The following is a 20,687-nucleotide window of genomic DNA, read 5'->3' as shown; positions in this document are numbered from 1 at the left end:
AGTCCTACAAAGTGAGGAGAAAGCATTAGACTGAGCAGTGAAGCAAGGGGAGAGAGGGCTTACCAGCATAAATGCATAAATGTTAAGACACTGTGGAAGCTCCAAAGTGCTCAAAAAACACAGTAATCAACACTGACATGCCAAAGAAAGCACACACTAGAAAGTTCTGTAAGAGGAAAAGGCAGAGTGAGCCCCACTGGAACAGCTAAAATAGAGCCACATGTGAGAAATGACAGGTAGGAAGAAGGCACAGAGAAGAAACCCTACTGTTAACTTCAGGCATCAGGAATTTATCCCAAAATTTCCAGTTTAAGTCACAAAAGTGCTGCACCCACACAGCCTTCCACAGATGCGAACAGGTCGTGTAACCGCATTTTGCTTCTGACAGCAGAAATAACTGCCCAGAGGTTAAAGAAAAGAAACAGATAAGGAAGCAGGAGGACACCTATAAAACGGCTTCCTACCAAAAAAACCTTTTTTTGATGGTTATTAGCAAGGAAAATCCCTGGTGGATAAATATAGCTTTTGTAGTCAGCTAAAAATTAGAGCTATTAGAATATCTCTTGACAGCTCCAATAACAGCTCTCAGTTGCTTAGACTCATTGAAAGTTTATAATCAACTTGCTGCAAAAGCTTTTATTTAGAACATGTGTCACTGAAGAAAAACACTGAAGGAAAACCTGATTTTATTTTTCAAATGTCTTAACAACTGATCCCCTTGGAATTATGTCAGGCATGTCACATTAGGATGGCTTGGGCTCACCTTGACCAGCAAGTATGTTAAAATGCAACTAAACCTGTCTACATTTGCACTCCCAGCACATGCTTCTAAAATTTCAAATGGTTACAGAGGAAAGGCATCTGTGGATCTAACACTGATCAAGACCACATTATCAATGTGTTTTACTTCAACATGAAGTGTTACAGGCAAAAGTAGTCTTAGAGAATAATGTAAAACTTATTTTCTACACACCTGAATTTAAAAGAGAAGGGAGAACTTTCCTGTGCAAAAATCTATTTGCTATGATAGGTTATGTTGTTATAAAAGGTACAATTATACAGTACCTGTTTTTGGTGTGAAGGGTTATATATGTAAATGGTTGAATTAATAAACCAGAGTTCAGAATGAGCTTTTCCTGTTCCTGTTAATTTATGGCCCGGTGTTACATTCCTTTCATGTAATGCCACAGTTTTCAGTGAATAACTTCACATTATCCTTCTCAGAGTGCAGATACAAAGAACATCAACCATCAGTTTCATAAGACTCTCCCTCTTAACCCTCAAGGGTTTAGGTGCCCGATAAAGTTTTAGATATTATTAAAACTTTAAACATCCGTGCTTGGCTGCTACTACTCTCTGAGCACACAACTTTCTGCCAGCGGGTACTTGTGCCAACACTGAAGCCTTCATAACACTGCTTGAACCAGCACCGCACGTCCAAACCACCACACGGTTCTCAAATTCCCTGCTTGCCCTCTCGCTCCTCAACTGCTGAAACGCAAGAACACATCTCTGGAAGTGCAACTTCCAGATCTGTCCTTCATCCCAATGAAATAAGGAGCTTGTGAATCAACCAGCTGCACCAGAAACCTTTTTGTACAACACAAACACTAGGTCAAGAAGCATTCCGGTTTAAATCCCTCTCTAGACCTGTCTCAGCCACAACCCAGAACCCAGCTTACATTACTCCAGTTGAATTCTTGTGACTGCGTGGTAATGCCATCCATGTTTCATCCAGAGCTTTCAACAGAAGAAGCTCAGCCCCGGAGCTTCTGCCACCCAGGAGGGCACCATATTCAAATCACTCTCCCAAATCAGCAATATGACCCAAAGAAGAACCTTCGGAAAAGGGGACCCTGCTCAGGCATTTCATTCCAGGACAATGTTTGTAACTGCAAACAATACAGATGGATTGACACCTTTACCTAGCTAGACCCAAGACATAAGCCTCTGTAAAAGTTAAGCTGCAGAGCAGATCTCTCTCTACATGTCCTACTGGCCCCTGAGACACTCTGATTGTTTTCCTCTGAGGGGTAGCCAGAGGACACCTTGCATGGCCTTTCCCTGCAGGTCACACAGGCAAAGCAGGGGCCAACTCTGGGCTACGGGCATCAGGGCAGCTGCAGGTCAAGCATCTGCACACTCTAGCCCTTAAGCTACCTTGGATGTTTTGCCTCCTCCTTCTGTCAACTGTACTGAAAGTACAGACATGCTGTTGGTCTGTTTATCTTCACTCAGCTTTCTAAAGAATCAGTGAAATGAATCACATGTGGCACTTGTAACTATTGTACTAAAATAAACAAAATTCAACCACAGGATCACTTTTTAGTATTCAAAGCACTTGCATGCTTTCAGTCCTGCTGAAAATACTCGCTCAGAGGACACCCTCTCCCTCCCTGGGCTTTAACAGCTCCCAACCCTATGCAGCGTCAGGGCAGTTACTTGGCTGCACAAGCAGCTTGAACATCACATCTGACTTCAGGGTTAGGGAAGGGGATTCCAGTACAAAAGCAGCATTGAGAAAACAGCTTAGAAAAGTACAGCAGCACTGCCAGGGCTTTAACTTTATAAGTAGATTTATAATTAAGAGTAAGAGCTATTAATTAGTTTTCAATGGTAACAGCAAAGAGCTAATGATCTATTAGGAATCACAGACACTGCATTTAACATTTAGTATTTCCCTCATTTCTCATGAGGCAAAAGACAGACTTATAAATTTAAGATACGACACAAGAGATCTCAACACATATAAACTATTGCCAACAACATTAACTTCAGCAGGAAGCCTATCCTATAGAAAGTGAACACAGCAGAAATTAATCTTTACCCAGATATTTTGACGGGGAGTTCACATGTAATGCTTCCATTCTTGGTATGAGTTTTAGTTACAACAAAGCTATGGACAACAGCCATAAAGCAGGTAGTACGTGTTTTAACATGGATGCATCAGGTTTGACTTCAAGAGCCAAATTTTTTTTTGAGGGGGGGTTGTATTTTTTGCAATCAAGCTTTTTAAACTCTGCCTTCTCCATCCAAACAGCTGGAGTATAGAAGAGCTTAAAACAAAAAAAAAAAGTGAAGTGCCCCATTGTGTTTTGACTCAAAGTAGATACAGCAGTAACCCTCAAGGTTACCTTGCCCTATGTGCGGCCTCGGGAAGGAAAAGAACACAGTTTCACCAAAGGAATTTCTTGCCTGGCTGGAGGCCGCACCCGCCACATCAACTGATGGCAGAAAAGCATTTAGATTCACAAGTCTACCCGTAGCACCCAGCCGGAGGCAAAGTAAAACTTTCTCATTTTCGGAGAAGAAAAGAAACTCTTGCTCAATAAGTAGCAATTATGCTGCAGAATTTATATGCTGAGCACGGCTGAATGTACGAACACCAGATCAGTCAACCATAGCTTTAGTGCTTTGAGTATGATTAACAGAATGAACTTTCAAAGGTCAATTAAATGTCAACACATTTTAAAGAGATATTCTTCTTAAGTTGGGTGATGTGTAACAGTACCTTCCAGAGCTGCTGTGCCACTTTCATCTTAAAATTTTACCCATCCAATACTTACACGTGCAGATATAAAGATGATAACTAATTAACTATTGATAGAAAATAATGGCTATTTAACTCCTGGCTTTTCTATTGCTAAGCTATCTTTATTACTTGTGTCTAACCAAGTACACAGGGACGCTTACCCTAAAATTTCATTTCAGCTGTTGAGGGTGAGAGCAAAGAGAGAAGAAAAGGAGCAAGAACAGTTTGAAAGTCTAATAATTTACTATATGAAAATGAGAAAAGGCTTTTGATATGCAATTGAGCTGCTTGGATATAAATCTGGAGGAGGAAGAGGGGGACAGCACTGTAACTGAATTAATTATGAACATGTTAATCATGACTTTAGGCAGCCCAGCAATTTATCTCTTCGCTTCTAAACATTTCTGGGAATTCAAACTTCAGCTAACTAGCTCAAGACATCTTAAAATTAATGCTAAAAAAACTGAACACTCAGTACAGATTCATTTAAATCACCTCTCCAACTGGATGATGAGATCATTAGTTTTTAAAAAAAAGGTCTCCATCTCAGTACAAACTAAAAGGATTAAAATCCTGACCAAGGCCTCACAACAGTACTATAATCATTCTGACACGAACAATATTTATTCAAGACCAGAGCTAAAGAATCATTTGAGAGTTGAGAAAAACCAGCAGAGAGCCGCACTCTGTGCAGACGCCAGAGGAAAACGGGCTGCAAAGTTTTCCTTCTATAAGGGCAGCGGTCCCGGCACCTCTCCACAGGTAGGCTTGTAACTCCACGCGATTTTAGGATGAGTTTTTCAGGAGGTTCCCGCTCCGGCCCTGGCAGCCCCGCTGCGTTTCGGGCCAGGTGCCGCGGGCAGCGGCGGCTCTGCCCAGATAGGGACTAGGGCGGACAACCTTCAAAGTTCCTAAAAAGTTCCCAGCCCCAGGGGCTGCCTGACCCCCGCCGGGCACGGCCGCCCCGTCCCGCCGCACCTGCGGCCCCGGCCGGCGCCCTTGGGCACAATCCGGGAGCTGCGGGCGGAGCGGGCACCCAGCCCAGCCCGGCCCGCAGGCGGCCCGGACCCCCGCCCGCTCCTTACCTGGCCGGGTCCCGCCGGGCCGCGCCCAACTTTCCCACTCCGGGCGAAACTTGCGGCAGGCAGTGGGCCCGCTCCCGACGTCCGCCTCCCGCCCAGCCCAGCCCAGCCTAGCCTAGCCTAGCCCAGCCCAGACCGTCCCGTCCCGTCCCGTCCCAGCCCAGCCCCCCGCCGGCCCAGCCACAGGGGCGGGGAAAGGGGGCGGGGGTAAGCGAGCCCGCCCCGCGCCGGGCATTGTACGCCCCCGGAGCGCCTTTCGCGGCAGAGGAGGCAACGCAGGCTCCTCCTCCCCTCGCCATGTTCTTTGTCTGTCTGGCTCTCCCCGGCCGCTCCTCCGGCGCCGCGGCCGCCCCGGCGGGGCCGGCGGAGCGCGGCCGGGCCGCCCCGGCCGCAGGTGACAGAGCGGCCACCCCCGCCCAGCACCGCCCCCCGCCGGCGGGATCTCGGCGCGCTCTGCCAATCGGCTCGGGGCAGAGAGGCAGCCTCGGCCAATCAGGCGCCGCGGAGCGCGGAGGGTGCCCCGGGTGAGCCAATGGGACGCGGAGCGGCGGGCGGGCCCGCCTCCCCCGCGCGGCGCGTGGAGCGGGGAAGCGGCGGGGCCCGCGGCGCGGGGCCTCTCGGGGCTCCTCGAGCTCCATGAGGGCAGCGCGTCCCGGCCCCGTGGGGTCCCACAGCGGCACGGCCGGCCCGGGCAGGCCTCGCCTGCCTCCGACGAGACTTGACTGGGGAGGCGGGAGGAGTCGAGGGCAAAAAGGGCTTGCGAAAAAGCAGAGTGACGTCCCTTCTGGGGGTCCGGAGAGAGGAGTTGGTAGAGACCGGAGCAGCCGCACAGTCTGAGAAGCGCTGTCTGTCTCTAGTGGTTGTTTCTTACGCGGCCAAAAGCCTCGTCTGATTTGCCCTTATGTCAGTTTTGTGTTGTAAGGAACACGAAGTCCCTTATATACCCAAGCAGTGAGCACTAGAAATAATAATAGCTCAGGGGCAAAAGCCACTACCGTGAGGTCTCACTGCCCTTCCCGTGGCTACCATAGAGTACTCAAGGTTGGAAGAGTCTTCAAGATCATCAAGTCCAGCCATCCACCAAGCACTACCGCTTGCAACCCCTAAATCACTAAACCACATCAGCCAGTGCCAGATCCAAATACCCCTTGAACACTTCCAGGGATGGTGACTCTAACACTTCCCTGGGCAACCTATTCCAGCCTGACCACCATAACACTGAAATTTTTTTTTCTAATATCTAATCTGAATCTCCCCTGTCTCCGCTTAAGGCCATTTCCTTGAGTCCTCTCACTATTGATGCTCATTTGACCCACAAGTATGTGCCACTCAATCCTACCTAGTAAGTCACAGTTACACACCTCAAACCTGATGTGTTTATGGTTTATTCCCAAAGTACATAATCTTGTTGCTTGGTGCTTGAACTTTGGTCATTATTCCAGTCCTCAAGTTCAGGCAAATCCTTTTTCAGGCTACCCTGACCTTTCTCCTGGCTGTCCCTCACAGCCCTGCCATCAGGAAATTTCACCAGTACACCTCATAAATTGGCATGTGGATGAACCTGTTAAAGTTTAGATAGTTATAATGCTTGGTCTTTCTGGAACATCTTTCTGTGAAGCATTTCCTCTCTGGCATTTCCCTTTAGCCAACTTCTTACCCACTCTGCAGCACCTCACCAAGCTTTCCATGAAATCATGTACCAAATGCTGACTGAGGTCTAGTCATGGCGGATCTCCTGCCTTCTCCTTATTCAAGAACCTCACTGCTCACAGAGGGTACTGGGTTTGCTTCACAAAATACACCTTTGGTAAAGTGCTGTTGTGTTTTATCCCACTTTACACTTCCTTGCACCTGTTTCATTACGTTCTCCTTACACATTTGCTCTCAATCTTTAGTGATTAATGGCGGTGGATAAGTAGTCAGCAGTTGTTGGTGCTGATTTTGAATGCTGGCAGTAAGAGCACGATGGTGGGTAGCCCATGTAGGCTTCCTCCTCCCTGGGGAAGAACATCTGACTCAAGAGGTGAAGATTGCCACGGTAGGAATCTCATGCCATAGATACAACAGTAATAGAAGCTAATTCCTTGTATGCCATAAAATATGTCTTGTGGCTGTGGAAGAGTCCTCAATATAACAATTAACAGAAATAGACTTGGCTAATTTGGATTTTTTTCCCCATATGTTGCATGGAAGTCCTTGTTTCTCAGCCTTTTGTCTTAAGAGCTGAATATCAGTGTGTAAGCATGTTGGTGCCAGCATCCTCTCCTGTGTATCTCAAAACAAAGCCTTGGGTTAGATTTTTTTGCTGAATTTCTGTTTCTCAATTAAGGTCTCACCTGCTGAGCTAACTTGGTACTTTTCTGGTGTCTGCAGGTTTTATCTGAGAAGTTCAGGCATTGTTATTGCTTGAAAGGCTTGCATTTCTGTCACAGCCAGGCATGAGTCCAGGGGCAGAGCCCAGGCATGTCATTGTGGTGTAAACGTCTTGCCAAAGATAAACCTACCCCCAAAAACCCACAGCTCAAGCTGGAAAAGATGTAAGAGATGTTGAAGGACCAATGACATCTAGTACTTATACAAGGAATATATCTAAGGATTCAGCCAAATCTTGGCAGCAGAGCAGGGCAAAAAATTTGGAATCGCTCATATCCATACTCCACAAATCTCTTCTGCAAAAGCCATGCCCAGCTTCCCGATATGTGGGTAAGACATCCATTGGTCACAGCAGATACATAGCGATTTGCAATGCCTTTATGAGCTGCCACTGATTGGCCTAGGGTAATTGGCCAGATTCCTACTTATAAGCTGTTTCAAATGTGAGAAAAACATTTCCTAAGAGACTTCCACAGGTGTGGAAGAGGTTGATGTTAGCATCTCATCTCACTTTTGTCATGGACTAAGAGCAGGGATGCGCCTTGTGGCTTGGCTGACCTTTGGTAACCCCATCACTGGTGAGCTCTCAGCAGCCTTTAACATCCAGATGGATCGGTCAGAAGGCTGGGTTAGCCCAGTCTTGCTGGCCTTCAGAGACCTGAATAGTACTGTTTTACAATTAAAATAGCTTGATAAACGTAGAAAGTTCAGTCATATATTAAAGGTGTGCAGGCCTATATTTATTATCTTTTTTCAGTCACAGTTTATTATTGTAATACCTGTGAGCGAAAGATATTAGACTCCGGCAAATGAAACGTTCTTTGAGTTAGAAAAAAATTGTGTCTACTTTGTTAGAGGCTTGTCTCTCAGAAACGTGGTAAGTCAATGGTGCCCTTGTAGTGATTAATAGAGAAGCCATTCAGAGTTCTTGGGGTGGAGGGGGTTGGGTTTTTTTTAATTACTGAGATAACTTCCTCATCAAATCCATTGCTCAAAGACAAAACAACTGTGTTTTACTCACTTTCACTGCTGTAGTGAGATGAAAAGTTGGTGATATATTCTCCCCAGAGGTCATCATAGCTACAAACAAGGTTGTGGCCCTAATATATACACACAGACTGGTGGACAAAGCCCAGTGTTTATTGTAGTATAAGAGAAACTGAACAGAAGGGAAGGAGGAGATTAAACAAGGCATTAGGAAAGAAGAGACACCTTCCCTACATGGCATCTAATGCTGGAGGCTGGAAGGAAGAAAAAGCACAGTCATTTAATTTTATTTTTTAATGAAGGACAAACACATGGCAACTTTAAGGGCAAACCCAGTAATATCTTCTTTCTTCTTCTGATCCAAACTCAAGAAATGTCTCAAACCCCTTTTGAACCAGTACTCATGGCCTCACAGATTATTTCCACCAAAAAAACCAAGTCAAGGGTAGAGTTGGAATTGGCAGTGACAAAGTTCTGCTTCCTTGAGGAAGAACATACCTTCTTCAATATTATTCAGTACTCCTAGCTTTCTTCCAGTGTATTTTCTACCAGAAAGATTCCTTGTGTCTCTCTCAGTCAGCATTTTCCACCCTTCCCTTGCAGCTGTGACCACTTGTCTCTGCCTCTTCTCTGGCTCTTTCCAGTCACAAACAAGCAACACATTCTGGCTGATGTTCTGATTCTTTGTAGCAGGGCCTATATAGTCTGAGCTTTTGTGTGAAATTAATATTACACCATTACATTACACTCTAAAAATGTTTGTACTAAAAAAGTTACAAAGTTAAGCACTCCTCCAAGCAACACACTTCAGCAATATAAAATGTTTTTCTGCATAATCCAACTTTAAGAACAGCTCTTGGTTTTATAATGTCTAGCACAAGAGGATCTGATGTTGGTTGGCTAATAGATACAGCCATAATGAAACTTCTTAATGAATAATACTGACTGGGCAGTTCTGCCACTTCATTTCTCACTGAAACAATAATTCAGAATTCACTGCTCAAAAATTTGTTTTTCATTGCAGTGACAGTTTCTCATCTGCAGGAGATATAATATGAATATATGACGTTCAGACAAGAGAGGTTACATCTTTGCCCTCTACTATTGTCTTCAGCGCTGAAGCACAGCAATGGTTTTCTTTGAAAGCACAGCAGACAGCTTTTTAAAGTGGCCTCACTGGCAAAGAAGACAGCAGCAGATGTCCAATTCAGTACTTCTATCATGCACTCAGTGAGTTACAATTAGAGAGAGGTATGTAGTCTTTAACCTTCAACAAACATGATCAGAGTAACTGGAATATTGTCTTGTATCTGAACTTCAAAGTAACTTAACCCAGCTTAGAAAATACCTAGAAAATACTATTTTAGAATTTAATCAAAAGTGATTTTTAGACTTCAGATCTCAACTTTAACAAAATATTATTCTTCACTGATAGGGTTCAATTTATGAATTGATATCCCTGCTATTACCAGTTACCCCCTTCTCTCTCCATAATTATTAATACCATAATTTACCTCCGTATAGCATAGTAAAAGCAGCATATGCTAACAAAAAATACCTGAGTTCCCTAACAAAATGACTAGATATGATGTATTGACCATGACAGCATACACTTGTCATTTCTGGTGAGATTCATGGGACAGTGCAATAGTTAATTCCAGAGAATTGCTGTGGTTGAAAAGATTAAATTAAAATACTATAGCCAATTTTCAAAAGAGGTGGAATCTCGCTCTGTTTTCAAGCCATTCTCAACTTACATTTGAAACAACAAAACCCTAAAGAGTAATGAGCAAATCAACGTACAGATAAACGCCTGATAGCTTCAATGCTTGTGTTTGCTTCACAGTAGGTATTATAGCTCTTCTTTTATCCTAACCTGGTAGCTTTGGAAGGAGGTAGGGATTTTTCCAGTCGTCATTTTGAATTGCATTCTGCTATTGTCTGATAGCATCACCAGCTGAAACCTTAGCCATGAAGTCAAAGTGAAGCCAGGCATGAGAAAATCTTTAGTACTGAAGGCCAACAATAAGGGCAGCATGACTTTGAATTGTTGTTTAAAGAACGAAGAGCCCAGTTTTGACATTCTGGTATCAAAGGAGTTTTCTCCTTAAGTTGTCTTGCTAAAGGCAACAGGACTATTTAGTTACTACCACCTGATATTAGTAAAAAGCGAAAGAATCCAGTATTAAGAGGCAAATGACTACATTATAACTAGAAATATTTCTAATAAATGTCTTTGAAGACAAAGACTGCAGTTGTCCTGGTACAAGATATTAGATAATGATTTAAATTTAAAGCAATTTATATTTGTAAGATTGTAAGAGAACAGTAAATATCTGTAGCTCTTTTTATCTTCCACCAGGAATAGACCAGAAAATATTAAGCATATAATTTCCTAACAAATTAAAATTTGAAGTAGAGGTGAATACAGAAACAAAAGAGGGGAGAACATGAAATACTGTATTGCAACAACGATTTACTCATTTTTGGATGGTTCTATGATGGTAAATGTTTGTAACATAAACAGACACACTGTTCATGAGCTTTTAAGGATCAGGACCTTGTTTACATTGGGGAAATGCGATCAAACAGCACAAACTAACAATTATGGTTTACAAGACAAGCTGCTTAGTATCGTATGAGTTTTGTAAGGCTCCTCTTCTCTAGCTGAATGTGTGGGACAACAAAGGAAAGTAATTAGTCAATATCCTTTGCTTTCTTTTGAGATAAATTTTTTTATCAGCTAAATGTCTTTTTTTTTCCCCTCAAAAGATACTTTCAAGCTTCAGGCTTTCTGTGCTGTTCAGTAAAGCAGTACAGTACAGTACAGTAACTACAGTATAAGGAGCAAACAAGTAATGCCACAGTATTTTATCACATTGTTACTTTGGTAATATTAAATCACTGAACATGTCATTCATGTTTAGTGTATTATTTTCTTTAGTAAATTACCAGTAAAGGAAAGCAGTAACAGTTTTCTTTGAAGTGTAGCAGGTGGACTGTAGTTAAAGTTTGTATCATGCAGGGACAAATAATTAAAGAGCGTAACTGTAATTCTTACATTTCATAATACGTGAGCGCTTGATTTCATGGCTTTCTTTTAATGTAGCTTTTACAAGTGATTTTCTTTAAAAATTGGAGGAGGGAACCCCCAAAGCACCATAGTCATACCTGTATGGCACATAGGGGCTGAAATGTTTAGGTTTCCTGTGGAAACCACAGCTGCTGAAAGCAGCATGTGCTTTCTTGTAGTGGTAGCTTATTCTCTGTAGGTAGACCAGCACAAGAACATGTCTGCTCGGTGTGTTTCAGCAGTAGCAGCAGCCACAGAGGATTCAGGGAGCTTGGATATCACTCCAGGACCTGCTACACTATGTTTTCACATGACAGCTCTTCCACCTGCTTGCCTCTTCTGAGGATGATCCACTGATCAACAGTGCTTCCCTACTCACTCGCTCCTGCCAACTGCCCAAAATCTGCCTCATTCCTTCCATTTATTTTCATTTTGTAAAGTTCTTGGAGATCTGCTGATGCAAAAGAGTACTGGAGAGGCAGGTGCTCTTCCCAAACACTGCCTGTGAAACAGATTGGAACAAAGGAAGAATGAACCAGAAATAGGACCAAATCTACCTGATCAAGTGACAAGCACCAAGAACAAGTGAAACCACAGATACAAGATCCATATCCTTCCATTGGGTAACTGGTAACAAACCTGTTTTTCAGGTCTGGGTAGTTGCAATGGTAGAGAAGCTGAGTTTCTGTGTGTCCTTCAGCTGTCCACAACACAAATAATACATTTTGGGGGTGATTACTCATTTTCAAGTTAATTATCAGGAGAGTTCTGGAGCACACTGTTGCTTTCCTGCAGAGATGCTTTTTAATTTAGTCATCCTGGTTGGTATCTGACAGCCCTCTAGCACTAAAGGGCCTAGAGACCCTCTGTGAAGGTACGAGGTTGTGTGTCTGTCCTGAGAGGAAGGATGCAACCAGTGTTGGGTGAAAGACCCCTTTCACACAAGCTGCATGTCTGTCCAGGCCTTCATCCCACCCTCATCTTTGCATCCTACCCTCATCTCCACGTCCCACCATGTCTCTGCATCCCACTTTTGTCTCTACATCCCACCCTTGTCTCTGCATCCTGCCCTCGTTCTCAGCCACTAAATTTTTCTTTTTGCTGGGGGTTTCCCCAGGAGCAACTCTTAAGATCCAGAATGATCTGCTTGGTTCTCATTATTGCCATAGTATTTTATAGCAAGTTTCAAAAGTGCACTGAACTGATAACACTGTTGTGCTGAAACAGGTAGAAAATTTCTATACTAAGGTATATAGCACTGCCTTAGCTTGCACTCCCATCTCCTAAAGCCAGAGTTTTGTTAAAACACACGACTGAAAAACTGAAGTCTAGAAACAGCATAGTACATATATTTGAATGGAATCTGCTTTTTTTTTGGGTTTTTTTTGGCAGCTGAATGATTTAATACATAAGTTTATTCAGCAAGTTTGGGAATAAGCTGCTGTGGCAGTAACTTAATGATGACAAGCTCTGACTGCCAGGCAGTGTTTTTTATTGCGGGTCATTGCTGTCTTCAGTGTTTGAGACAAATGTTGGATTCATTGGGGGATCTTTCAGCAGAAGGATAATATGTTGAAAAGCAGCTCTGTCAAAATTACTTTGCTGTTGAACATTTTCTAGTAATCACAGGATCTGAAGTCTGATTTATTAATTAAAACCTATCAGCACATGCTCTAAAGAAACCAGCATGGTTGAACTATGTCCTTGTTAAATGAGATTAAAGGACATGACAAAAGTTTGTATAGTATGCCTTAGCCCACATTTCCTGTAAAGGATACAGCTTGTTATTTTTCAAAATATGCTGAATATATTTTCTTTATATCTTGGTTTATTATGACTCGTGGGAGCAATCTTAAAACTGAAGCATACAAGAACTAAGCAGAAAAAAAAAATAACTGGACTGCACAGGAGGAGCTGGCATATCCCAACTGTATTATTCTCCTGTAAAGGAACAGAAAGGTATTTGGCCAGATTTTCTCCAAAAGGAACAAAAACTTTGAAAGAATCTTTGCTTAAACTTTTGTCAAGTAATTTTTCAAATAAATTTATTGAGCTATATGACACATAAAGAGAAATAAAGTATGCCTTAATATGAACAAAGGAAGACAGAATTAAAAACCCCTATTAATTAGCAACGTGTAGCTGAGAGTATCATCCTATGACACTTTTGTGGGATTGCTGTAAGTAGTGCCTACTTCCACAGCATGTGACAAACTTCTTGCAGTCTGCTCTGTTGGATTATTATAATGCACTGAGCCTGTATGTTCAAATTTGTCCTTGATAGGAAAACTATTCCCTGAGCCCCAGCAGGTAATGCCATAGCCAGAAGTGGGCAGCTTGCTGCCAGGCTCCCTAGCCATCTCTGCTCTTCCAAGACTCCAAGCCCCAGGCACACCTCTCTCTCTCGTCTTTCACTTTTTTGCGGCTGTTGTGTTTTTGCACCAGTCTGTGCTTCTTCCTGGAATCTGGGGTTAGTGTGCAGTGCTGCTTCCCCACTGGCAGACTTCGAGCCTTTGAAATTCAGTTGAATGCTTCATGTGCTGTCAGCAAGATACATGGATGGTGGTGGGCTGGTGGTGTCTGAGGGAACTGAAGTGTTGATCAAAGCTGCTTTTTCCCCTCACTGATCTGTATCTCCCTAAGCCCCCAGCTTGGCCACAGAGACATCTTCCATTGTGGAACAGACTGGGTGCTGGAGGGACCTCTGCTTTGCTCTGACTCTGCTGGGAGGGGAGTGCCCTTCCTGAGTGCCATGTTCTCCCAGGGCTCCCAGGAACCCTGTCCCCACCACAACTTCACTGTGTCCACTTCCATCCCAGAATCTTCCAGTGCCTTTCCAGTTTCACAGAGCCAGCAGCAGCTCTTACCCTCTGGCAGAGGTGACAGAGGGATTAGAAAGCGCTGCACACAGAGTAGTAACATGGAGATAGCTGAATAATTTCTGAATTACTCATACAGGCAGTGACAGATAATAAAATCAGCATTGTTTGGTAGTGCAGTAGTTTACTGGGTATTACTGTGTCGCCAGGGTACTGGCTACCTCAACTTTGACCCAGCCTATATAGTTACTGCTGGAAGGGGATTTGTGAGCAGCCCATTGCCATCCTTTGTCTGCTAGAGAGGATTTTCTGGGCTTCTCCTACACCTTTTTCTGATCCTTTTCTGCCACACCAGAAAAAAAATGCAGGGGCCTTTTTCTGAGTCCTTCCTTCTTATGCCAAGACACTGTCTAGGTGCACTCAGTTGCCTTTCGTTTCATCTCCACTGCTGTTCCAGGTCTGTTTCCAAGCTCTTCACACAGCTTGAGTAACGTGGTGCTTTGGGCTTATGGCATCACTTGCTAAGCCTCCTGATGGCAGTAAGCCCACCTCCATGTTGCACTGTGCTGAGGTGGTGCCATTGTAGCCATGATCCAGCTGCTGCTTGTTTGCTCCCCCATGGGAAGTATGGTCCTGGTTATCCTGCTCTCTGTTCCCTGTGCAGGACAGGTGTCTCATATCCAGAAAGACTCAAGGCAATTGTTCACCACAGTTATGTCTGTTTTGCTTCAGCTGCCTGTTTCTGGTCATGTCTGCCTGTGCTATGAGGGTGTAATCAAAAATTGGTTTGAATGTTACTCCCTTGGGCACGGAATCAATGGCAGAGGCTGCTGCCATATATCAATATCTCATCTGAGAACAGTCCATCCACATCCTTCCTTGAGCATTCTCGTGATAGTCCACCTTCAGAAACTACAGGAATATTGCAGAGCAATTGCATAACTCCTGGCATTAAATGTGAATGTGCTTGGTATGACATTTTGCCAAGAGCAGACTGGGATTTCATACAACATTTCACCACAGGTACTTACACACTCTGTTGGACATGAATGCTTAGTTAGACAGTACGTTTTACCTTGGAGTAACCGGCACAAAGCACTGATGTGCTAGTGCTTGTGGGAGCAGATGGCTTGCCTAGACTCTGAATCCATAACACATCTCTTCCCAAGATTCACAGAAAGCTGCAGAGGAACCGTCTCCTGTCAAATTTCTTCTCCTGCCTGGTGGGACCAACTCCAAACTCAGCTATTCACATTGCACTGTTTATTTCTGAAAACTTATACTCTAGAGTTTAAAACTAAGTGCTGAAAGTGGTGAGGAAAACCCAAGCAAACCACAGCATGTGTGACTAAAAGCAAGATGATAATAAGTGGTCCTTGAGACCTAGACAATCCCTTCTCTGTGAATCACCAGGGACTTGAATACAGGCCCTTTGGTGGGCAGCAAGGCAGCTGGTGTGGGCTGCGTATGGGTGGCCCACCATCACCAAATCTGGGGAGAACTCTAATACCAGAACTCTTCTTGAGTATCTGAAATTCAAGCCTGTCTCTTGCATGTTACAATACGGAAAGTATGCTGAAGGACCATTTCCAGCTCCGACAGGAATTTTCTCTGACCTTTTGACAACTACCTGTTGTATTGCCTCCCCAGCTGGAAAAATGGAGAGAATAGTTCCCTAACTCAATAGACAGCTCAGATTTAAATTTAGTAGGCACTTTTAGAAAATACTTCAGGATTCTTGGACAGGCAGCTTTGTGCAAGTACTTCTGGCTATCACTGCTGTCTCCTTAGGGATGAGAAAAGGATGTACCAAATACGATAAGAATAGCAACAGAGGACTGATACTGCTCGTTTCCAGGATGGGTGAGATGAATGCCATTTTCTTCTTATTTGCCTTCATAAATCATCTCCCTTTCACTTTTTTTTCCTTAGGAGTTTTCATAAGGAGTGTTGATTTCCACCTTATATGAAATGGGCAAAATGTCATCAGGGAGGTCCACCTATTAAAACAAACTGGTAAGAGTTTTCATGCCCTTATTTCCTGATGACAGAAAGGACTTTCGATTTTATGCATAACAAAAGTTTTGGTCCACAATGGCAAGAAAATTACTTATCTTCTATATATTTGTTTCTGTGGCATTAGGTAATTCTGTGTTCAAGAAACACTTTCCTGTACATATAAACACACCAAATCTCTAGTGGAGAACATCTAAAGAGAAATACGAACTTACCTTAATAAATAGGTACGATACATTGGCCGTTTGGCAGATCCTTGCCGAGCAGTGCAGGAACACTAGGGTGCTTGGAATTCAGTCCTATTGTCCCCAGGCTGAATTGCTTTGAAAAAGGTCACATGAGGAGGAAAGGAAGTTTTGACTTTCACATGCCTGTTATTGCTAAGGAAACCACTTCCTCGCTATTCACATATTCAGCATGTCTCCAGTATTGGCACTCTGACAAATGACATCGTGCTACTGCATCGAGTAACAAAGAAGGGTGGAGAAGGCTGTTAGACAACTTGAAGTGTTTGAAACGCTAGTACAGCTTTTGTAGGACTGTCAAACTTCAAGTGGGCTCTGTGAGAGTAAGCAGGGTCCTTTGTTAGCTGCAGATGGGATACCTGGAGTTTAAAAATGTGGAAAAAAGGTTCTGGGCTACACATCAGCAAGCTCAGGTAGCCTGGAGGTTTCCTGGGTTGTAGCAATGACAATATTCTTACACCTCTGTGGATACTGGGAGGCAAGTTTTCTGATACAAATATACCTGAGTTATTCTCTGTGCAGAATTTATTTCAGCTTTCAAGTACACACTTGCCTTTTCTTTGGCATTTGGATATCAGAAACTGAGTATGCTTGGTATGTGGTGATTTCATTAAAAGTACTTGGATTTGAATTTTGGGCCTGCAGGACTTTTCCCATTTTTCTGACTTCTTACTCAAGAAATTAGAAGGATTGACAAGCTACCGTTGGTCAGGACTGAGAATCTCTACCAATGTGGGGATATTTTAAAGAGGACTGAAGCAAAATTTCTTTGAGGTAACATATGTGCAAATCTCAATCTGACAAGAGCAAAATGTATCATAATTAGGCTTATTTCTACTCAGAGATCAAAAAAAAAAAGTCTAGTATGCTTCAGGATACAAGTGGGCTTCTCTGTAAATATACAATAGCTACTGACATTACTGGGACCAAGTGTGAGGCATGCACAAATCATAGGAATTGAACAGCTAAAGCTCTGCTCAATTTACTGGCAGGCTACTGAGCTTTTCATATGTCAAGATCTATTTGTCTAAACGTTATCTGCAAAGACAACATAATGTAGTGAACTGAGCCTGGGACTGCGGAGGCCAGAAATCAATATTCTAATCTTGGCCCTGCTTCAGATGCATCTGGTGGCTCCAGAGTAGTTGTTTAATCTCCCTGCATGCTTACCAGAGATAAAACAGTTCAAATATAATAAACTCCACTGAAGAGCTGCGCAGATCAGTTCACAGCTTCTGTACACTTCTTTGAAGACCTGAATTGTTATATAAATATTACTATTACATGCAGGACTTTGTCTCTAGGAAAATACATGCCGTGTATCTTAGGATTTGAAATGTCAGGTCTATTTTCTAGCAGATGCCCTTGCCCCATAGAGGCTTGATACACAGCCTGGTGGAAACCCAGAAGCCACAAGGATATCTGCCATGATACTATCTTTTTCCCTGCCTCCCCTCCTTTTTTTTTTTTTCCAATCTGTTAAAACAGAATTACTTAAAAAATGATTCAGCTGTTTTCTTTCAGAGAACATCGTCATTTTTATTCTGTTCATGGCAGGAGTAGACCACACCTCAACAGAAGTTATTTGCTTAATGCAGAAATAACAAGAGAAGGACCTACATATGGCCTGTTTATTAGGAAGAAAGATTAGAAAGTAGTTGTGATTTCTTCTGGGTTCAAAAACCCTTGAAAATGTGCTGGATTTCATGTTTCACTCATTTTCCCCAATATCATAGTTTCTGAGTAATCATCTTACTAGAGGCTTAGCTGAGCTGCACTCATTCCCAAGGATCTCAGAAGGGTTACCTGAGGTGAGACAAAAGATAAGTCACAATGACTTTCTTCAGCTTTTAAAAAACAAAACCAACAAACCAAAGAAATTAACCAATCAACACCAACCAACACAGATTACCTTCTATAATATAGGAAAGGAGAGAAATACTGGCTGTATTTCTCTTCCATGCAGCAAATGAGTTCCACCTACAGAGGACAAGAGTACCAGCTCTTGTCCAGCTCAAAAGAGCAGCAGTTTATGAATTGTTCTTGAAACTGTTTATGAGTGGACATTTTGAAATTGCTAAGAAAAAAGCAAGTGCTAAAACAATAGGGTCTACATTTACTGGTATGTATATTTGGTTTACAGTTATTAGTCCTTGCAGAAATGAGCCCAGTATCTCTAATGGTCCAGGGTTTTGTGTCCTGTACTAGTCAGCCCTCATGATGCTGTTATAATACAGTTGTTAGCATGGGCTGTAACTGGCAGGTGGTAGCAAGGTTTTGTGTAGCATCAGAAAAAGCTGGAAATATTTGATTTGGTGGGGAGGCAGCAGGGAAAGCAGTGCATGGGGGTGATACGCTCTCAGCAGCCGGGGTTGCTAAGCACACAGCCTGCTATGCCGCTAAGCAAGCAGGACCAGGCAGAGCCATTAAGTCTGGAACCAGCTGAGTATTTAATAAGCTGCATGCTACCATGCATTTACATAGCTTATGTTGTAGTAAAGCCCTAGGAGTAAAGGGTCAAAAGTGCAGGGCTGGAGGGCTAAAGCCCATGCAGACTGCATCAGTATCCTGCCCTCAGTGGAAAAAGGACCTGGGGAGGAACCATAAGAAAATGAGCCTCATTCCAACCAAGGAGAACTTAAAAGGCCAAAAGGCAAGAATGTAAAAAATGTAAATGTAAAAAATAATTGAAGTTATAGCACATGTGACGAGGTCTGGCAAAACTCAATTATACAAAGGTTGCAGGGTATCTACATGCCCCCAATAAACCAAGCGTAAGGAGTTCAGTGGAAAGGAAAACGAGACTCCCCTCCTTTGTGGTTTACATGTCTAAAACAAAATGACTCTGTGCTTGCCCTGTGTGCTTTTAAGATTCTGTCATGTGAATCATTTGACACTTATTTATTTCCCAGTGTGTATATTTAATTATATCCCTGGGCATCATCTTCACCCTGGAACTGCCAGCAACCAGAGTTCTGCCTCACGCAGGGACTCTCTTCAGCAGGCTCTCTGGCCTCTTCCTATTCTCCCCCTTGTTAGCAAAGGCTGTTTCAATACAGAGCTACCAACTTTGGACAGGCGAACCCATGTCTGATTTCACTTCCTCTAGCATAATCACAGACTTCAGTGACTGTGCTTTTTGCTTTTCATTTATACTGACGTAACTGAGATTGAAATCTGTCCCACAGCAAATATTTATCAGAGCATATCAAAGGAAAAGCAGACCAGAAGAGAAACAAGCAAAACAGTGAGTGCCATTAAACTTTGCCAAGTTAGATTTCAAAGTCAACGAAAACTACCCCGGAGACACAGAGATAAAATGTAGGACAAAGCAGAATGCTGAAAAAAAAAAAATTCCAAACACTGGTGTCCTACAGGACAGTTTTTAATTACTTGTAACTTGCAAAGATTAAGAAGCAAAACCCACACAGAACTAACAATACATGAACAAAGTCAATGATTACTGCTCTGATGGTTTTGTTAACGTCTTGGCTTTGATATGTATACCCATCATGGCCACCTGCACAGGTCAGGGACTCTTTTCTACAGAGTACTAAGAAAGAAACAGGACAACATCCACAACTGGCTTTCTAAATGATATAAAATAATGGTATGCCACACTTTAATTAGATAATTAAAACTGTTGCTGCTTTGCTAGATGCCAAGGACACCCAGTTTCTTGGCAACAGACCTCTAATTTTCCTTCTTTGATATCCAGGTCACAGCCATTCGGATTAGATGCTCATTTCCAGCAGCAGTGCACAGCAGGGGTACACAACTTCCCGTCCTGCTGTTGGTATCTCCCTTAAGTGCAGCATCTTGCAACTACATTTATAAAAGCTGTTGAATGTTAAAGCCCTTATAAAGGGTAATTTCTCAGTATTCACAAAGGTCAGGGGACACATAAGCATATTTAAAAATTAGGCAGTCCTGTGCAACACCAGCAACTTCTTACATCATGGCAACAAAGTCTCATCCTGTTCTAGCTAAAGAACGCGACTGAAAGGGTAAAGCAAGAGAGAGAAAAACTATTTCCATCCCCAGCTCTCCAGCTTCTTCAAAAATAAGGTCTACCCCATCCCTGACCATTTGCTATCGCTCCCCCTTACAAGGAAGAGAAGAGGTCTACCTGCTGTCCAGATTCGGTGAGGAAATCACATACCTTTACTGAGCAGCATTAATTTGGTCAGCTAGCTGGAAGAAAAACACGTAGCCCTGAACGCTGGTACCAGTGCTTTGCCTGAGCTGATGTCATTTGAACTGAGGAGCAAACTGCAGCCTAAGGATTATCAAATGTCATCAATTCATATGCAAGGCACAGTTCCTTGTTCCCAGTCCCACATGAACTGGAGAGGCGTAACAGCTCATGCATGTTTTTGAAAAACAGACCTTTTCATGCGAAAGGAATATAGAGCATGCTACCAAGGGGCAGGTTAGACAGAACAAATCATACAGACCAGAGGGTAGTCACACTGCTTAATGCACTGCTGGAAGGTGCCCAGCTAGTCTGGTGATAAGCAACAGAAGAACCTATAGAGGATAATGCTCTTTGTCAAGTGC

The 20,687-nt window shown here is 43.1% G+C and overlaps 2 long non-coding RNA genes across 2 annotated transcripts in view; one reads left to right on the top strand and one right to left on the bottom strand.

The window, feature by feature from the left end:
- The first annotated feature begins 4,970 nt into the window (after window positions 1–4,970).
- LOC135411954 (uncharacterized) overlaps window positions 4,971–20,687 on the top strand; it is a 32,336-nt gene continuing 16,619 nt past the window's right edge. Inside the window, exons 1-2 of the long non-coding RNA XR_010429400.1 lie at window positions 4,971–5,138; window positions 15,799–15,882. This is a non-coding gene — a long non-coding RNA (uncharacterized LOC135411954). The remainder of the gene's footprint in view (window positions 5,139–15,798; window positions 15,883–20,687) is intronic.
- LOC135411955 (uncharacterized) lies at window positions 10,740–17,422 on the bottom strand. Its single transcript, XR_010429401.1, has 2 exons — window positions 16,098–17,422; window positions 10,740–11,549 (listed from the first exon to the last, which is right to left on the bottom strand). It is a non-coding gene; the product is annotated as an uncharacterized LOC135411955 (long non-coding RNA).

This window comes from Pseudopipra pipra, chromosome 3, assembly GCF_036250125.1.
Source record: "Pseudopipra pipra isolate bDixPip1 chromosome 3, bDixPip1.hap1, whole genome shotgun sequence".
NCBI lineage: Eukaryota > Metazoa > Chordata > Aves > Passeriformes > Pipridae > Pseudopipra > Pseudopipra pipra.
The sequence above is the reverse complement of the archived record's forward strand: the minus strand, read 5'-3'. Positions and strand labels throughout refer to the sequence as shown.